General features: G+C 44.4%; 1 protein-coding gene across 4 annotated transcripts in view; it reads left to right on the top strand.

Annotated features, from left to right (window-relative positions):
• Positions 1 to 483: 483 nt before the first annotated feature.
• The window catches only part of Tnfrsf19 (TNF receptor superfamily member 19), an 85820-nt gene continuing 66831 nt past the window's right edge, over positions 484 to 19472 (top strand). The window contains exon 1 of one of the 4 annotated variants that reach the window (XM_021202971.1): positions 484 to 1224. The gene's annotated coding sequence lies outside the window, so the exon portion shown is untranslated. Of the gene's footprint in view, positions 1225 to 9618; positions 9752 to 19472 lie in introns of those variants that run through there. The other 3 variants (XM_029541811.1, XM_021202972.1, XM_029541810.1) reach the window with 3 other exon arrangements.

The following is a 19472-nucleotide window of genomic DNA, read 5'->3' as shown; positions in this document are numbered from 1 at the left end:
TACAGAAAATAAGGTGGCGATTCCTCAGCTGGGTCCAAACTGTGGTTTATGCCTTGCCTGGGACAGAAGCTGTGGAGTGATTGCAAGCAAATGCCTTCCTCTAAGTCACCTTTCTATGACTTTTAGGAGTTGCAAGAGGTATCCATGATTGCACCTCAGAAGAAAGCATCCTTTGTTCTTGTTGTTGTTGTTTTATTAGGACCCCAAATTTAGATTAACAAGGTTTTGACCCAGATGTCCAGTGAGCAAGTGGTGGTATCCCCGTAAGTTGTAGCCTCCACTCCTTCACCACTCAATGAAAGCCATACTTGACTGGCGCCACCTGTAATACTTTCTTTCACCAAGAATAGACATTTTACTAACTCTTAAAGTCTTGTCACAGTATGTGTGTGTTGGGGTGGGGAGCTGCGCGTGGGGGTGGGGGTGGGGAATCAAGCTTTTTAAAACGTTTGCCTGTGACCCTGGCGGTGTAAGGCAGGTGTTCGGAGAAACGACCTAATTAAACACTGCTGTGCCGCTCTGCTGCGTTTCGGACGCCCTGCTCTGGTAGGGACTTCGTGCTTTTTGTCACAGGCAGCGGCTTGATGCTGTCTACTGGAACCTGCACCGATCCGGGACCTTACAGGCCCAGAGCACAGCGGCCCGGAGCAGTCCCGATGTGTCCCTCCCAGCCAAGAGACACACTGCAGGGCTGTCGCGGGCGAGGCACAGACCAACGCGACTAGAAATCAGGCTGACTGGCTTCTCCCGGCCAGCCCCACGGCACGGCATGATGTCATGGGAGCTGCCACTCAGCGAGATGAAAGGGATGCGGCGCAGCAGCGCTGGCACTAGGCAGCCAAGCTGGGGCACAGCGAGAGAGAGCTGCAGATCCAGCCGCTCAGCCCAGGCCGGGGAAGCCTGCTCTCCAGAGCTGGGGCAGAACAACGTGGCCCACGTTTAACAAAAGAACCAGACGGTAGCGAACTTTCTAGATCTGAGCGCATAGCGAGTAAGCTCAGCCTTGCCTTTGATGCGCAGCAACTGATCGGCGATCAGATTACAGGCACTCCATCTCCTAGTTCGCCTGCCTTTGATCTGAGCGGGTAATCCATTTTCCTGGATTTGAAGTTTGTCTGGGCTTGCGCCCACACACATTTTTTGGGAAGGTAAAAGCGTTTGGCGCGGAAGTGCTACCAAGCTGCGGAAAGCGTGAGTCTGGAGCACCGCACTGGCGAGTAGCAGGTAGGCGTTTGTGTGTGGTTGGAACTTTCACTGCGTTTTCCTCGCATGTTCAAAGGGGAAAAAAAAATGGCTATCAGCTCCCAGCAAGCATGCCTGAAGCCAAGTCCTGCACCAGGCTGCGCGCGCGTGAAACTGATTTTGATTCTTGATGCAATTGTTTCGCGGTTTGCACAAGAGTTTGAGATCTGTCATGCAAATCTGACTTACTTGGAAGTGAGTAGTTCCAACAGGACAAAAACAGAGCCTCGCTAATGTTTGTTGCCAGCAGGGTTTCAGATTCTGGAAGCTGGGCTGTACCCCCCCCCCCCCGCTTACTTTATTTAGAAACGGTGGGAGTTTGTTGACACCCCCCACCCCACCCCATCTTCCTTTCTCTTCCCCTATCTTCCCCCACCTCACGGAGCAAAACTCCTCTCTAGCAATCCTAGCAGTATCATTAGTTTACTCTCCGGCCTCCGAGATGTGAATCCATCACACATGTGTCCTTGCCATTCGCATTCCCTAGGGAATCTCTGCAAAGGCATTTAGGGCTGAAGCCTTTCAAGTGTAAAGCGGGGGAACTCGGAAACAGGGAGCGCCAAGTTGCATTAGGTTTGGCTAAAAATACTCAAGCCCGTCTCTGCAACCTCTGAAAATAGGAGAAGCTTTGTTTACAGAAACACTCCCGAGGTTAATATTCTTAAATTAACATTTACTCTAAATATATAGTGACAGCTGTTGTGAGTTACAATTTGCCAACTGTTTACCAAAACTATCTGGCAATCAACAGTTATTATGTTACATGAAGTATTTTAGCCACATTTTCACTTCAATTAGTGCCCTACAAAACCAAATTATACTGGGCACCCAGCTTGCCAGTTAACTGCTACTTGTGAATTCATAACTTCTACTCTCTCTCACACACACACACACACACATGCACATATACACATGCACACACACATGCACACACATACACACATGTACACACAGAGACACAAACACACACAGAAGCACACACAAATACAGAGACACACACAAATACAGAGACATACAAACACAGAGACACACAAACACACAAACACACAGATACACAGACATACAAAAACACACACAAATAAAGAGATACACACCAACACACACATGAAGACATACACTTAGATGCACACACACATAGATAAACACACACACATAGACAAACACACAGACACAAACACACACAGACACAGACAGACACACAAACACACAGACACACAAACACTCACGGAGATACACATAGACACATACAAGCATACAAATACACACACAGGTACACATACACACTGAAAGGCATACATACACGCAGACACAGATACACACACACACACACACACACACACACATATCTTTACACTGAACTTCAGGTACACAGGACAATAGGACTCAGAGCTCTGTACCTACTACATTGGCCCATTCTAATATTCTGGTCCTGGGTTTACTTGGTAAAATACTTCATTATTGTCACAGTGGTCTGTTTTATGTTAGGTGTGCAACAAGGAAATGTAAATGATAAGAATAGTTGCTCCGCATTCTGAAATACTGATGAGAGGTCTTGAAACTCCCGTTTCATTTGTGATTATTTTTTTCTGATCTAACTAATTAAGTTACTTTCACAACTTTCCTCTGATAATCAGAGCCACTTTGCATATTTGGATTAATTTCAAAGCCTGAATAGCTACAAAGCAGAGGCTATTTAGAATCATGGTAAAGTGACTGTGTTTAAAAGTGAATCAGTAGGAACGGTGCCCAGATCTAACTTGTGTTCAGTTATGCCAGAAGGATGTCTCTGGGAGTGGGGGGAGGGAAGGGGCGAGCCACCAACCATGCTTATGACAGCCTGGGTCTTAAAATGTTTGGTTAAAAGAGTCTCAGTTAAAACAAAAAGGTAGCCTTTTTAATGTAATAGCAGAGCCAGTGTGTTTGGAATGTGCTGTCCTGCTCGGATGTGGAGCTGGGAGATTGTTCTAATGATTGTTTATTTCGCTGCTAGGCTCATTTTAACAAACAGACTCTCCTCAGTGCAAAACAAAGAGGAGAATTAGCAATTATCTGATTTATTTAGGCTTTGTAGAAAACTAGCTTGGGCAAGTCAAGTCCTTGAAAATCCACTTCAGTGCCTGAATTAATTCAGTTAATTGTTTACTTCGTGTGTCTTTGTTGGGAACTGAAACCTAGAGCATTCAGTTTTAAAGAAAAGGAGACTCTTGCAATGGCACAGGGCGGGCTTCAAAGGGCCTTTTTAAATTAATTGCCACAGATGCCTCGGCTGGGAGTAGATATGTCTATGACAGTTCTCCCTTACAATATTGCGTTTTTTTTTTTCAAAGCATTTCCTATCTATTGCTTCAATGGTAGCTTTGTTCCTGCAGAAAGGCCAAGTCTTCAAAGATCTCTCACGTCTACTCCTGATGCTGCCACTAATTAGCTCCGTGACCTTAAGAGAGCCTGCACACTGCTGGTGCCCTTGAGTGTCCAGCACGGGGCTTGTCCAATCGCTTTCTTCCCCTGGGGTGAGCACCACTGGACTATCTACAGCCCCTTCTGCATGTGGGGAGACTGAGGACGGACAGTGCTCTCTGGCTTTCCTGAAGTCCAGGGCTGACCTCCTGAGCCTACATGGTCTACCCTCCAGTTGCTTAAGCAAATGTGCTTTGGGGCTGAGCAGAGAACAATGTAGGTTTGAATGGTAGAAAAAGCCACTTCCTAGTATAACCCATTCCTTTGTCCCCATGAGAGACATGACAGCTGGATCTGTTGCAACCCTTTCCAGCTCTTCCTCTGCTTCTGTTTTTCTAAATATTTCTGAGTTATCCAAACATAAGACTTGCAGCCTTCACTCTCCTTTGCCTTCCTTAGGGTTTTTTTTTTTTTGTTTTTTTTTTTTTTTTTTTTTTTTTTTTGTGTGTGTGTGTGTGTTTTGTTTTTTTTTGGGGGGGGTAACCTTGTGCCTCCACTTTTCAAAAGCTGGGATCACAGACATTTGCCACCATACCTGACCCCCTAACAGTTAAAGTAACTCTCATAAAGAAATGGGATATATCAGTGATGTATGGAAAATGTGTGTCTCTTGGGGGGAGGGGGAGGCTATGAATAGGACTTAGCATGACATAAACAGTGTTTTTCAAAAACTGGTATTTTCTTAGGAGCTGGTGGGATCCCTGAAAAGTTTAATAGTTACTTTAAAAATTATTACTCCTAAGTGGAGACTTGCCACAGGATTTTGTGAAAGTTCTATTTGTCAGTTCAATACCGCTTCATGTCCAGTGGGTTAGCCTGCTCCACGTAAGTGTGTTGAGAGTCACGGCATGCATTCTCAGGAATTCTTTTGTTTTCTTGGATTTTGTGGTGAAAAATTTTAATTCGACTCGATTAAATTTTATACCTGTCTATTTCATTTATTGTTTTACTCTTTAATTCACTAATTATCAGTGTAATACCAAGCATTCCAGTCACACAAATAGTAGATTTTTAAAAACTTTGTCTTATTTAAATGAACAACTAAGAAAATTGTTATTTCTCCATTTTAGGCAGAGGAAAAGTGAGTCCAAGAGGAGTTGAATTACAAGCCAGGGTCAGAAGGTTAGTTCAGTAGGGGGCAAATGTCTGTCTAACCTCAGAGCTTAAGTTCTTTGTTCTCAGGCAGGGCAGTCCTTTAGTAACAGAGTTGATCTCGCTGTGAGCAAATACTGTTCCTAACATTTTGGCCAAAACAAACAAAACAAAATAGCCCCCCCCCCCTTCTTTTCTTTCTTTCAACATACTTTGTAAGAATTATTGGTTGGCTTAGACTCTCAAGTTATAAAGAGCCTCAAAATAAACTTTTCCTCTAAGAGTAAACTGAATGCAGGCACCCATTACACTGGCTGGTTAGAAACTGCCCCCCCCCTCCCCCCGTGACTCCAGGCCAGGCCATTGTGGGAAAACTTAGGGTTCTGTGCTCCCTTAAAGGGTAATTCCTGGTGCATTCCCTTGATCCCAGCACTCAGGAGACAGAGGCAGGTAGATCTCTGAGTTCGAAGTCAGTATGGTCTACAGAGAGAGAGTTCCAGGACAGCCACGGCTACACAGAGAAACCCTGCCTCGAAAAACAAAACAAGAGAGAGCGGGGAAGGTGGTGGAGATTATGTGAGAATTTGGGAAACCCAGAATTTGATCCTGGCTTGATTATAATCTCACTGTGTGACTGTGATCAGGACTTCCACCTCTAGCATTCAGTACTCCTAACTCTCCACTCTAACTGGTAGCCATGGCTGTTAAAAATACTTATATAGCTGCTATTTTATCTTATAAATATTTATGTTTATATTTATATTTATGTTTATAAATATTTATATAAAAATACTTTTAACCACTGTTTATTTTTTAAAGATTTATTTATTATTAAAATTAAGTACACGGTCGCTGTCTTCAGACACACAAGAAGAAGGTGTCATATCTCATTACAGGTGGTTGTGAGCCACCATGTGGTTGCCGGGATTTGAACTCAGGACCTTTGGTAAAGCAGTCAGTGCTCTTACCTGCTGAGCTGTCTCACCAGGCCAACCACTGCCTATTTTATTGCTTATATTTGCAAATTTGGTTATCATTGGAGAACCTCACTTCCATGTTAATTAATTCAACAATTTAAAAATACATTTTATTTATTTATTTTGTGTACACATGTATTCAGCAGGGTGGCGATGGTGGTGAGCACATGCCAGATCATGTGTGTGGAGATCAGAGGATAGCTTGCTTGGGCTGGTTCTCTCCTCCTACAGTGTGGGTCCTGGGGATCGAACTTGAATTAGGGTTGGTAGCAGATGCGTTTGCCTGCTAAGCCCCTTGATGGGTACATATTCAACTGCTTTTTAATAAATATCTACTATGTGCCATGTGCTGTGCTAGCCTCATAAAAATCCACTATTTTTATATAACCAGCCCTCTAGTCCATTTTCCCATGGAGTCGTGTTTTATAGTGCAAACCCCTGAAGTCAGACAGCTTTCCATGAACAATGTCACTGTGCCTGCCATCTCAGAGAGAGGGTCATCCCTGAAACTTTTCCCCAAAGAAAGATGTTCCTTCAATACTTTATATGTTTTCAGTGAAAAGGTTCTAAACAAGTGTGTTCTATGACACTCAGACATTGCCAAAGCTCGATTTAGAAACCGAACATAGAATCTGGCTGTGGTAGTGTATACTAGAAAACCTTTTAATTCCAGAGGTGGGGCTGAGAGATGTTGCCAACTCGAGCCCGGTTTACATGGTGGATTCTAAACCAGCCAGGGCTACGTAGTGACATAACAAGGCCCCATCTCAAACAACAACAGCAAAACCTACCTTAAAACTAATTGTAACAACAGTACCTCTTTCAAGACTCTCATAGCAACTTGGCTTTTCCACTTAAAACCTCAGCCTATTGATATGATCCAGTACTTAACCGCCCTCATTCAAAGCTCGAGTTTTATTCCGAAGGAGCCTAGCAGTTTTTTCTCCTTCTCACATACAGGGTCTCACTAGGTACCCCAGGGTGACGTTGAACTTACATCCTTTCGGCAGCAGTCCCTCGTGGCCCCACACTCAGCTAGCTATCCCTTGTGATTCTTTTTAGAAGACCATTGATGCTGGCTCAACTGTGGGCATGAGCTCTTACTCCGCGCTGTTACTGGATCGGACAAACATTCAAACTTCATGGGCATCTGAGGCCTCCAAGTGTAGGGGTTCCAGGTCCCTTTCCCATTGTCAGTGGTTATTTCAGTAATTTATTGTCATTTATTGACCAATGTCCCCCTGTGAATGGCGCCATTGACTAAGCACATACTCTGTGCCAAGAACTAGCTTAGGAGTTTTCATGCCTGGTGTTATTTATCAACCTCCAGCAAAGCGACTTGTTATACCGATGAAGAAGTGAAATATCCAGTGGGTAACTACACCAAGGTCATACAACTAGTGGGTGCCAAGTTGGCATCGAGACTAGATTGTTTGATCCCGATGCTTGCGTGTGTTCACAGTTGGGTGTCTCTGCGCAGTGAGCTAACAGGCTAACTGGCAAGATCCATCAAACCCACGAAAGGATCCAAGAACTAATGAGCTGAATAATGGGTTACTGTCTCAAAGTACAGAGGAGGCCGGACAGGACGGCAGCACTTGGCTGAAGCCAGAGAAGGTAGTTTCTGGTCAGCAGATTAAATTTCACCCGACACCATTTAGCTACTAGCATGACTGATGCTATCGGACATGAAAGTTGAAGCAAAATCTGCCCCTTCTCTGGAAGCATTTTGAGTTCTTGAGGAAGAACAGTGGAAGTCCATGCAGGCCACAAGGATTGTGAGAAGTGCTGAATTGTCACAAACCTTGGAAGGGAGGAAATAGAGGTGAGGGTTAAGGGAAAATATGAGAGTCAAGACTTCCTGAAATAGGAATAAAGAGTCAAGGGAGAGCATAATGAGGAAGCTTCCAGAGCGCAGAAAGGGCAAACGCAGGACACAGTGGAGGGTAGGCAAGCAGACCAGTTTGGTCAGAATATAAAGCAAGAGGTCTAGAGGAAGATAAGGCTGAAAGTATGGGCGGAGCCCAAATGTGGAAATCTTTACATGCTAATCCAAGGAGAATAGATGTGCCCCCCCCCCCCCCAGAGCACAGACTGAGGAGCTGTGGTCCCTATTCCAGGATGGAGGTGGGAAGGCCTTAGGGGAGGTGGAGGAGGTGCTAGGTAGGCATTAAAGGAACAAGGGGGGTGAGGGCGAGAGATCTTGCAAAGAAGGAAGCGTGTGTTTAGTTCGCTAAAGATGAACTGTCTATGCTACTCTGTGAGGTTCTGGGATACCAAGAAAAAAGACATGCCTTCAAGAGATGGAGGTGTTGTGGGAAAGAAGCAGTATGGGATCGCTTGACCAGAGTTTGGGAATAAGAATGTGCTTAAGAGTGTTAGTGACACACGGGCAGGGACAAGCACCCCTGCCCTAAGGTTCAAATAAACTCAAGCACTTAACTGTAAACCACCTATGAATAAGTCCTGAGATTTGTGTCCTGGTGTGGGAGATGCAAAGTCTCCACCTTTAAAGGTGACTCTTGATAATGTTTAAGGTTCCCTTCACAGGTGTCTGTGCATGCCTCCCTGTTGTTTGCAGCTTGGGGTCACAAACTGTGTTTTAGAAGGATAATGATAAAAAGCCATTCCCTCAGCAAAGTATCCTTTGAGATTCTAAGAAGCAAATTCCATCCCAGGAGAAGTGCTATTGCCTTAGGGAAGGGCAGATCAACACAGGAAACAGCTATGTACCTCTGCATCAAAGTCACACAGTTTCTTGGATTGGAAGGGCCTTATCAGCTGACCCAATCACTGAAGGCACAGGACAGGAATGGTCTGTATTCCTGTAGCACAGAGCAGATCGATTTTAATATAAAATGGGTACCGCTAGCCCCTTCTTTTTTTTTTTTAAATTTAAAATTTTTTTTATTTTCTTTATTTACATTTCAAGTGCTATCCCGGAAGTTCCCTATACCCCCCCCCCCTGCTCCCCTACCCACCCACTCCCATTACTTGGCCCAGGCCTTCCCCTGTGCTGGGTCATATAAAGTTTGCAAGACCAAGGTAGCCCCTTCTTCCTAAACGCTCAAACTAGACTGGGAATTATAAACCTGTCACCGGCATAGGGAAGCCACTAAACCTGGACCTGTCTTCTGCTATGTCCCCTCCTCATGGCCAGTGGTTCAGGTTTAATGGTGATCCTAGCCCTGGGACAAGGCTGGTCCTGAACAAGGGGGAACAGTGGGCACTGACAATCTGGCACCCCAGGCTCAGCCTTTGGAGGTACCATGCAGCGAGATGGTACTGGTAGAGTATCCGTTTCTGAGTTAGATCCTCAGTCTTCAGTGACCCAAGCTGAAGGGTCGTAGCCACAGATTTGGCTATCATCTTCCTTTGTGTGTGATGTGATCTGGCAAGGGAAAAGCACAGAGATGCTAGGGAAACACGGGAGGAGAAAGGAAGGCTCCCTCCTTACTTCTAACAAAACCTGGTGGTCTTCCTTCCCCTACCCCATCTGCCCATGTTCATCCGGCACCCACTATCCTAAGCAGCCTGGTATAGAGAACCCATAATTTGAGCCCAGGGCCGGGGTTGGGATTGACAAAGCATGCCTAGCCATAACTGTGAGACAGCTATGATACCGGGTGTCAGGGCCTGAATGCGGGACCAAAGTGACAGACTAGAGGCGTGGCAGGGACTCAGTGGGAGTGGTTAGATTTGGGAGCCTGGCTGGGGCATGTGAGGTTACCTGGAGTCTGCTCCTAGTCCTTCAGGGACTAACTAGAGGCGTGGTGAGATTCTGGGAGAAGAGGCTGATCCGGGGGCGGAGCCCCCAACGAGCAGGGGCGGGGCGGGTTCCAGCAGCAGCGGTTGCCGGGCTACAGAGAAGAGTGGCGGCAGGGCTGCACTGTGCGCGTGGGGAGAGGATTCCGGTGCTGGCACCCCCAAGCCACCCCAGTCTCAAACTGCAGTCCGGCGCCGCAGGGCAGGACAAGGGGAAGGTAGGTGCCTCTGCAAGGGGACCAGATGGCCCCGGGGATCGAAGCCGAGGGGAGGCGACTGCCTGCGCGGAGAGGGCTCGTTACCGAGGTGCACGTGCTAGAAGCGGGCTGAATGACAGCCCTGGACAGCCAAGTCACTTGTGGGGGCGAAGGCATGAGGGACCGGACTTAGGTTCTAGTCTGTGAAGGAGGCATTTTAAAGGCATATGTGCGTGGGTGTGCAGATCACGCCTTACCCATCCACCCTCTCTTGTCCCCTGTCCCTGGTCAGGTATTCGGAGCCCCCAGCTAGAGTCCACGTCCCACTGCGCAACTGCAGCGGAGCGGGCCAAAAGGGAACATTTAGAAAATCCATCTGTAGCCCAGAATCATTCTCATTCCGTGCAAAAAGGATTCCTGAATGCCAGCAGCGTTGCTAGTACATTGTGAGCCGAGCATGTCATAGCTTTGGAGGAGAGGAGCTCTTACTGGCTTGTCAGCGCCCCCTTGCCACTTCTTGAACTACGGGTTTAGTTATGCTATTTCATTATTTTATTCTTTTTATTGGGGGGGGGGGAGCAGGGGTGTCTATTCCTGTAGTTCAGGCTGGCCTCAAACTTACATTGCCCAGGCTATTCTTGATCTGAGTCCGCCTGCTTTAGTCTTCTGAGTACTGGATTACAGGCAGTCTTCTTGGATATCAAGTTTGGTGGCATCCAAAACCTATGATCAGTCTTAGTAGCAGTAAACTAACCACCAAGCCTCTATCTAGCATCCTAGAACATCCATGGCACTTTTTTTAAAAAAAATTTAATAATAAGATTCAGTTTTCAAACAAAAGTATGAACACTGTTGGGTGTTTCTCTAAGTGAAACAGCTTAATTCAATTTCTTTATGAAGATGTGATCTATACTTCAGCAACATGTCATTTGACTGCAAGACAGTTTGGGAAATGGGTGTTGTTAGACACAGTTTGTGTAAACAGAAGAATTTTATTTTTGTGTTATCATTTCATGGTCAGTTTCTTCTATGCACTGGGATGGTTATATTACATTAGTTCAGGATTTACTCAGAATATTTTCTATGGAGAAAGATTTGTATCTAAAGGATGAAGAATTGAGTACTCACGTAGAAGACAGTTTTGAAGTATTCAGAGGTGTGGGTACCAAAAAAGAATTTTTCTTTGCGTGTTGAGTTGGTATGAAAGTAATACAAAATATAAAAGTGTCTTGTGAAAATATTTCCTTGGCATTAATGCATGAAGCGTTATCATAATCTCTGTAAGTTCTTTGCTTTTTAATCAATGAAAATGTCTTATGACGTCTACTTTATTACCAGGGCCACATGGCTTTATTGACTTTAGAATTTTCCTTTCCACAATAGATATTAACTCTTGAGGTGTTCTGCTAACATTCTCTGAGACAACTGTATAAATTATGTTGGTGGTGGGAACACCTAAAGATGAGCCTAGGCTGGAGTTTGAATCTGGAGCCAGCAGATAGGAGCTCTTATACATGGGAAATGGCAGTGACTGCAGTGCACAATACCTTTCCCAGCAAAAGTCTGGTATAAGGAACATTGCTAACGTGCATGTAGTGTGTGTGTATGTGTGTGTGTGTGTGTGTGTGTGTGTGTGTGTCCGTGCTCATGTGTGGTCATGTGGAGACCAAAGGATAATTGAGTATCTTTATAACTATTTGCCTAGTTTCCTTGAGACAGATCTCTCACTGAACCTACAGCTTGTTCTTTTAGGTACCACCAGAGAACTGCAGTCTACCTGCCTCCTCTCCCAGTGCTAGGCTATAGGCACCTGTGGCCATGCCTAGCCTTTTTATGTGGGTGCTAGGAATCTGAACTTAGGTCTTCATGCTTCTAGAGCAAACACGCTTACCTACTGAGCCACCTCCCAGACTCCAGCAAAAACGTTTAAAACATTTCTTTTTAACCTTTACTTTTATTTTATGTGTATGGGTGCTTTGTTTGCATGTGTACCTGTGTGACACATGTATGAGGTGCCTGCAGAGGCTGGAAAGGGTATTGGATTGCCTGGGACTGGAGCTACCCATGGTTGTCAGCTTCCTTAGTGCTGGGAACTGAACCCTAGTCCTCTAGATTAGCAACTTGTGCTCTTAACCACTGAGCCATCTCTCCAGCCTCTAAAATGAGTTTTTAAAGCCTCAAAAAAAAAAAAAAAGTCAGAAAATTAATGCAGCTGATTAAACGATTCAGAACTTAATTCATATATATTTCAGAACTTAAATGAGCTATAAGCACAAAGACAATGAGTGACTCAGGACTGGCAAGTGACTTATCATGTTCTCTTTAGTACATTAACATAATTTTATCAGTTAGAGTGTTTGAGGAATTTACAGCATGTTTGAGACTTTTAAAACAAATATGAGCAAGTGCACTAACACTCATGAGAACTCCCTTCTTCTTTTCTGTTTATTTAAAAAAAATCTCTGAACCCAGGCTTAGCTTAGTTCAACCCTCTAAACCAGTTCCACCCCAAATTTAACCACAGCACAGTCAGAAAGCTCCATGCGTCATTAATGACAAAATTCCAAATTGTTTTAAGCCTGACAGATCAGTATTTAAAAATCAAACATTTAAAATTCTAGACAAGGCCATCAAGTTCCACCAGGGCTGGATCCAGGTTGACTAGAAATGCCCTCCTAGAATAAATGTGTATTCCAAATGAACGATTCAGCAGCTGCCAGAGTGGGCAGAGGCCACAGAACGGTTAAATACACGTGTCCTGTAGCAGGTGACTGTTGGCTGTCCATAGGTTTTGTGAAGGAAACTCCAGCTGAAGGGAAAGACAAGCAAGGCAGTATGAAGAGAATTGCCTCTGATTTGCAGGCTGCGCATGGAGTCCGTTCATCATACTTTATTCTGTTGAAAGTGTTTACATTGGAAAGTAAGATGTTTAAACAGAACTGGGTCGTCTTCTAGTGCACACATCACAAAACATATACTTTTTAGGCTATAGGATTAAAACCCAGGCTTTGAAAAGAAAAAGAGCCATCCATCAGTAATTATATGAGACTGTGATTATTGAACTTCTCTTCCAAAAAAAAAAAAGCTTGGATGGGTCTCCTGAGGAAATTCTGAATGGACAGACACAGCCTGGTTGGAATCTACCCAGGCTTCCTTCCAAAATAAAAATTTAAACAGCTGTGTCTTAGGGACGGTTGTGCACGGTCCGGAGAGCAACTGTGCATGAGTCCTTGTAGTCAGTGACCCTATGAGTGTTTTATTTTTATCTTAGGATAAATTTTCGATAAATTTCAGAAGAAGCACATGTTTTGCTTTTTTTGTTTTTTGTTTTTTTAACATTGTGCTTGTTAAGTGAACATTTTGAGAATTCTGACATTTCCCTAGAGCAAACAGGATCGAGTTTACAACTCAAGAAATACAAAGAATTCATCTCAGAAACACCCCACCCCCCCAAAAAAAAAAAAACCATGAAGTTCTGTTAAAACAAGGCAAACAGCACTGGAAGTCTGACAGTGGCCCTTGGTGAGGCTGAACTTTGGGGAATTTGAACTGCTGTGTTTGGCAGTAGAAAGCCTTACTGCTTGTGGAGTTTTTAGGCACAAACATTTCATTATCTGGGAGAGACTCACTCTGGCTTCCCTTCCTGAGTGTGTGCATGTTCCTCTCACTGCACCTCTGCAAGCTTCCTAGGCTGCCAGGGTGGCCACCTCCCCTCGTCGGTGTGAGTAAGGATTCTCAGAAGATAGTAAAGTTAGGGTAAGATAAATAGCCATAGGCTGAGGCTTATTGTCCTATTTGAAAATAGTGTTCCAAATTTCAGAGGCAGACGGATTTCTGAGTTCGAGGCCAGCCTGGTCTACAAAGTGAGTTTCACAACAGCCAGGGCTATACAGAGAAACCCTGTCTTGAAAAACAAACCAAAACCAAAACAAAACAAAAAAACTTCTGACTTTTCTTCTGCTAGCATGTGGAACTGGCAGGACCTCTAAGCCACTTATCTGTTATCCCAATGTGAACATTTGTATTTATTACATTGGCTTTATTTCCATGGTGATTTTTTAAAAAGCAATAAGCTTGTGGATTTGCTTAAGTGTTGTCCCATTCCTTTAATGTTTCATCTTATTGCATATTAGAAAAATGCAGGGTGAAACATAACTACACGTAATGTTATAGTTCTGCTAGATGAAAACTTAAATGTTCCATCATGGGTTAATAAATAGTGTTCAAGAGGTAGAATAACAGGGGCCAGGTGTGGAGCTTGTTCCTATATGTTCTATAATAGAAAAAATGAGGCAAGAGTTTTGCTGTGAGTTTAGCCTACATAGTGACACGCTATACCAAACATCAAAAGTAAACTCAAAGCCGGGTGTGGTGGCTCACACCTTTAATCCCAGCACTCGGGAAGCAGAGGCAGGCAGATTTCTGAGTTCGAGGCCAGCCTGGTCTACAAAGTGAGTCCCAGGACAGCCAGGGATACACAGAGAAACCCTGTTTCGGAAAACCAAAAAAAGAAAAAAGAAAAAGAAAAGAAAAGACACTTAAAATGTAGATAAATGATCTTCGGGCTATATGGCTAACGTAAATATAAAACATAAGTGGATTTAAGGTTTAGTCCTAATCCCACCCTCAAGCCAATTTATTAAGTACACAAACATCTTCCAAAACTTGAAGACTTACCAAATCTAAAATGCTTTTGGCCCCAAGCGTTTTATTTTATTTTGGAGTTGTGTGTGCATTCACATAAGTTGCTGGGTGCCTTCCCTGTTTGTCCCCCATCTCATCATTTTAAGTATCAAACAAAACAAATTTTGTATTGTATTATACACAATTTAAGCGACACAGTGAACAACACGGCTCTACACCTGCCAGCTAGACTTTACATTATTTGTGTTTTATGGGATGTATACAAAAATCAATTATATGTTAAGTTCATAAGGCAAATATCATTACATTAAGGCACTTTTTTATTGTAAAGGCTGACTTTTAATTTAATTTTTTTTTAAAAAAAATTCTGTGTATGGATGTTGTCTTAGTTAGGATTTCTATTCCTGCACAACACATCATAACCAAGAAACAAGTTGGGGAGGAAAGGGTTTATTCAGCTTACACTCCTACATTGCTATTCATCACCAAAGGAAGTCAGGACTGGAACTCAAGCAGGTCAGAAAGCAGGAGCTGATGCAGAAGCCAGGGATGTTCTTTACTGGCTTGCCTTCACTGGCTTGCTCAGCCTGCTCTCTTATAGAACCAAGACTACCAGCCCAGGGACGGCACCCCCCCCACAATGGGCCCTCCTCTCTTGATCACTAATTGAGAAAATGCCTTACAGCTGGATCTCATGGAGGCATTTCCTCAAAGGAAGCTCCTTTCTCTGTGATAACTCCAGCCTGTGTCAAAGTTGACACATAAAACCAGTACAGGTACCTGCATATGTTTGTGTGCCCTGTGCAGTCCTTGTCAAAAACAGAAGGGGGATTCCTAGGAACTGGAGGTGCAGATGGTTGTGAGCCTCTGTGTGGGTGCTGGGAATTGAACCCTCTGAAACAGGGTCTCTCACTGAACCTAAAACTCATTATTTTGACAAGACTGTATGGCTGGTGGGATCCATATGTTTCTTGTCTGTGCCTCCCCAGTGCTAGGGTTGTAGCACTCGCTGCCATGCCAGGGTCTATTGATTTGTTTGCTTGTTTGTGTTAAACTCAGATCTTCATGGAGTCAGCCATCTTCCCAGACCCAACTCCCTAAGTGTTTTAGACAAGAGACAGACACCTTTTGGAGCCATGCACGCAGGCGCATGGGCTAGTCTTAGAGCTTATTCTACTACAGTCTTTTTTTTTAAAGATTTATTTATTTATTTTATGTATATGAATACACAGTCTTCAGACACACCAGAAGAGGGTATCAGATCCTATTACAGATGGTTGTGAGCCACCATCTGGTTGCTGGGAATTGAACTCAGGACCTCTGGAAGAGCAGCTGTTGCTCTCCGCTGAGCCATCTCTCCAGCCTTCTATTATGGTCTTAATGTTATACTGGCATACATTTTTTTCACTTCTATTATTTTATCCTTTTCAACTCTAAGATAAAATATTATCTCTGATTAATTTACTCTTCATTTGGCATATATCTGTTACACACTTTGTGTGAGATATAATTCTTTTTTTTATTTGATATTTTCTTTATTTACATTTCAAATGTTATCCCCTTTCCTGGTTTCCCTCTGAAAACCCCCTATCTCCTCCCTCCTCTCCCTGCTCACCAAACCACCCGCTCTCACTTCCTGGTCCTGGCATTCCCCTACTGGGGCATCGAGCCTTCACAGGACCAAGGACCTCTCCTCCCATTGATGACTGACAATGCCATCCTCTGCTACATATGCAGCTGGAGGCATGGGTCCCTCCATGTGTGCTCTTTGATTGGTGGTTTAGTCCCTGGGAGCTCTGGGGGTACTGGTTGGTTCATATTGTTGTTCCTCTTATGGGGGCTGCAAACCCCTTCAGCTCCTTGGGTCCTTTCTCTAGCTCTTTCACTGGGGACCTATGACTTCTAATTCCTGAGTAGAATTGATGTCCTGGCTGTTTAGTCTCCAAATCCTGACTGATGGCAATCACACATGGCTGGTAGGTAACTGGACATGAGAAGGGAGCCCAGTAAACAGAGGAGATGAAAAAAATGATGTGTTCTTACATGTGAAGGACGAGCCATGCTTGGCTCTGGTTCATCTCACCACATGATGGACCCAGGGCTGACAGGTTGGCTAATGTTTCAGTGAAATCCTTCATAATACTGAAAACTATGGACTAGAGAGATGGCTCAGCAGTTAGGAACATTGACTGCTCTTCCAGAGGTCCTGAGTTCAATTCCCAGCAACCACATGGTGGCTCACAACCATCTGTAATGGAATCCAATGCCCTCTTCTGGTGTGTCTGAAGATAGCTGTAGTGTATCCATATACATAAAATAAATAAATCTTTAAAAAAATAATGAAAACTATTTTCTAAAATCCAAATATTGGGGCTAGAGAGATGCCTCGGCAGTAAAGAGTATCTGCTGCTCTTGCAGAGGATCTGAGTTCACATTATCTGTACCCACATAGCAGCCTTTATAACCGCTTGTAACTTTCCTACAGGAGATCTGGCGCCCTCTTCTGATCTCCAAAGGCGCCCGGCACACACATGGTACACAGACGTGAGTGTAGGCAAACACTCATACACATAATGAATGAATATCTAAAAAAAAAAATCCGGTCAATGCCTTGGCCAAAGAAAGTGCTAGAGACTAAGAGAGAGAAGCAAGCAACTGTGGATGATGGATGAAGGTTAGGGTACACCATACCAAAGTGCCCAGGCTACATTCACCGCGTCAGACCTTTTGACAACCAACCTGGGCTGGCATCGATTTAGGGACTGCTCTAGAGGTCTGGCCAGCCTGGCTGACTTGGAAATCTCTCGGGCATTGCTTTCCTGAGCTGCTGAGTCTAACTAAGGCCCCTTTTGCCCATGTACATGTGGCACAGGTTTGTTGTTTGTTTGTTTGTTTGTTTGTTTTTTTTTAATTTCCAGCAAGTGCCAGTGGTGTGCATGCACAGCACCTGTTGGTGTTTCTGTCCCTGCCAAGCTGGGCCGGCTGGGACACATCTGTATTAGTGCCCATTCACGCAAATGAACAGGCTGAGCAGCTTATGTGCAAGAGCCTCTTCAGGGCGGCTGGTGGGCTGTGTGCCAGCCCTGCACTCTGGATTCCTGTACCTTCTCATTCTGGCCCAGTTCTGATACCAGCAGCTTGCTTGGTGTAGGTGCAGGCAGATGGCAGGGTAGGAATGCTCGTTCTGAAGTGCCAGCTAGGGGTAGCTTCACTGCACCTGTCCTGCAGACGTGGATGCAGGGTGGTTAGAAGGCATTTCCCCCGTGGACTTTTTGGTAAACTGCAAAATCCCCAGACTTACAGGCCATTGATACAGAAGCATAGTCATTTGCATTTCTGGGGCTTGATAAATTAATACCAGATACGTAGAATCTCGAAACATAAATGCATATTTCTCTGTCTTTGAGCCCAACCCTGAATGCTAGAGTTTTAAAAAACAATATCACAAATAGCCTTGGTTTTGTTTTATTTTAAATATTATTGATACTAGGTATTTCATTTCATCCCCCACCCACACCTTTTAAATAAATGCCAAAGAATTTCATAAGGAATCTCATTCTATTCCAGGAAATTCATGGTCACACTCAGAACACTCCACAGTGAGATTGTTGGTTTCTAACGGGCTCCTTGGCCAGGATATAAAAGGCATGTAGAGGAAAATGGCGCCTGCTGAGCTGTGAACTACTTCCAAATGTATGTCATTAGGACCATCCTCAACCAAGGCACCTCATAACTCTTTGCTCACACCAGGTTGAACAAGTAGAAAAATAGTTAAATTTGGGTTTCCTGATACACTCATCAGGGGCTTTGTTGATGCGATTCTCCTTTCTCTGACGAAGTTGGTCATTTGATGCAGCCACACAAGACTCAAGTCTGCAGTGACATAGCAGAATGTATAAAAACCCTGTGTGGGGTCACCTGACAGGAATTTGATTTGTCATTCCTTAGTTCTACTAGTTCTGACCTTTGGCTTTCTCTCCCATTGTATGGAGAGAACTATCTACTTTAAAAATAAGGAAAGACTTGCATGCATTTTGTAAACACAGGAATTGGCTTTGCGAGAGCTTAGCTCATACAGTAGACCAGTTTTTGCTCTCCACGGGCAGCACTAGGACCCTGCTTCTGTGGGGTCACTGGGGTGTCCCACAGTGGTCTGGCAGGTGATGACTCCTCAAGGACTATTGTCCCATGTAATGTTAGTTCATGCTCAATAAAAATGTCCTAACATGCCAGGCTGTGGTGTTACGCGCCTTTAATGTCAGCACTGAGGAGGCTGACGCAGGTGGATCTCTGTGAGTTCGAGGCCAGCCTACAAAGCAAGTTTCAGGACAGCCAGGGCTTGTGACACAGAGAATCCCTGTCTCAGAAAGACAAACAAAAGCCATAACATGAGAAAGGGGAATAGCAAGACATAAATACCATAAAGAGTAACAGGAGATAATGAGAGGATGCTTGCACATTTAAGTAGAGAGAGGGGTGTGAGGGTGGGGTGGAGGAAGGAGCTGAGTGAGAGATGGCTAATGGTAAAGATGCTTGAAAAGTCATGTGGAAGCTTTCTATTCTCTCTCTCTCTCTCTCTCTCTCTCTCTCTCTCTCTCTCTCACACACACACACACACACACACACCCACACACACACACACACACACAAGTTTAATTGGAGTTAGCCTACAAAAGGGGATAACGCACCTCCTTGAACCATAGGTTGCCAAATAAGAAGCCCACTGCCTGGTTTAGGATACTTCCATTGAACTGCTGGTTGTGGATGTCCTGGAAACCCTCAGACAAAACTGGCTATTGCCATTACTCTTAGTTGCCCACCAGAACTTGTTTTAAAGACACAGATGATGACGACGCCATATACGTTGGTCACACTACAGGGAGCAAATGGAGTAAATCCTGACCAGGAAACTCCCTTCCCCCCTGGTTGACTTTCACAGTGCTGGAAGGGGCTATGTTGACTGCTGGGGAGAAAGTCATCAACTCTCTTACCCAGCTGGGAGCCCAGTGTGCTCCATTAACAACCGCTATGATGAGCTACGGTGGGATATAATAGTGGCGGGGATGTTGTGGAGGTAACCAACAGCTATTAAACTTAT

The sequence above is a fragment of the Mus pahari genome, chromosome 8, assembly GCF_900095145.1.
Source record: "Mus pahari chromosome 8, PAHARI_EIJ_v1.1, whole genome shotgun sequence".
Taxonomy (NCBI): Eukaryota; Metazoa; Chordata; class Mammalia; order Rodentia; family Muridae; genus Mus; species Mus pahari.
This window is presented reverse-complemented; position numbering and strand designations above follow the sequence as displayed.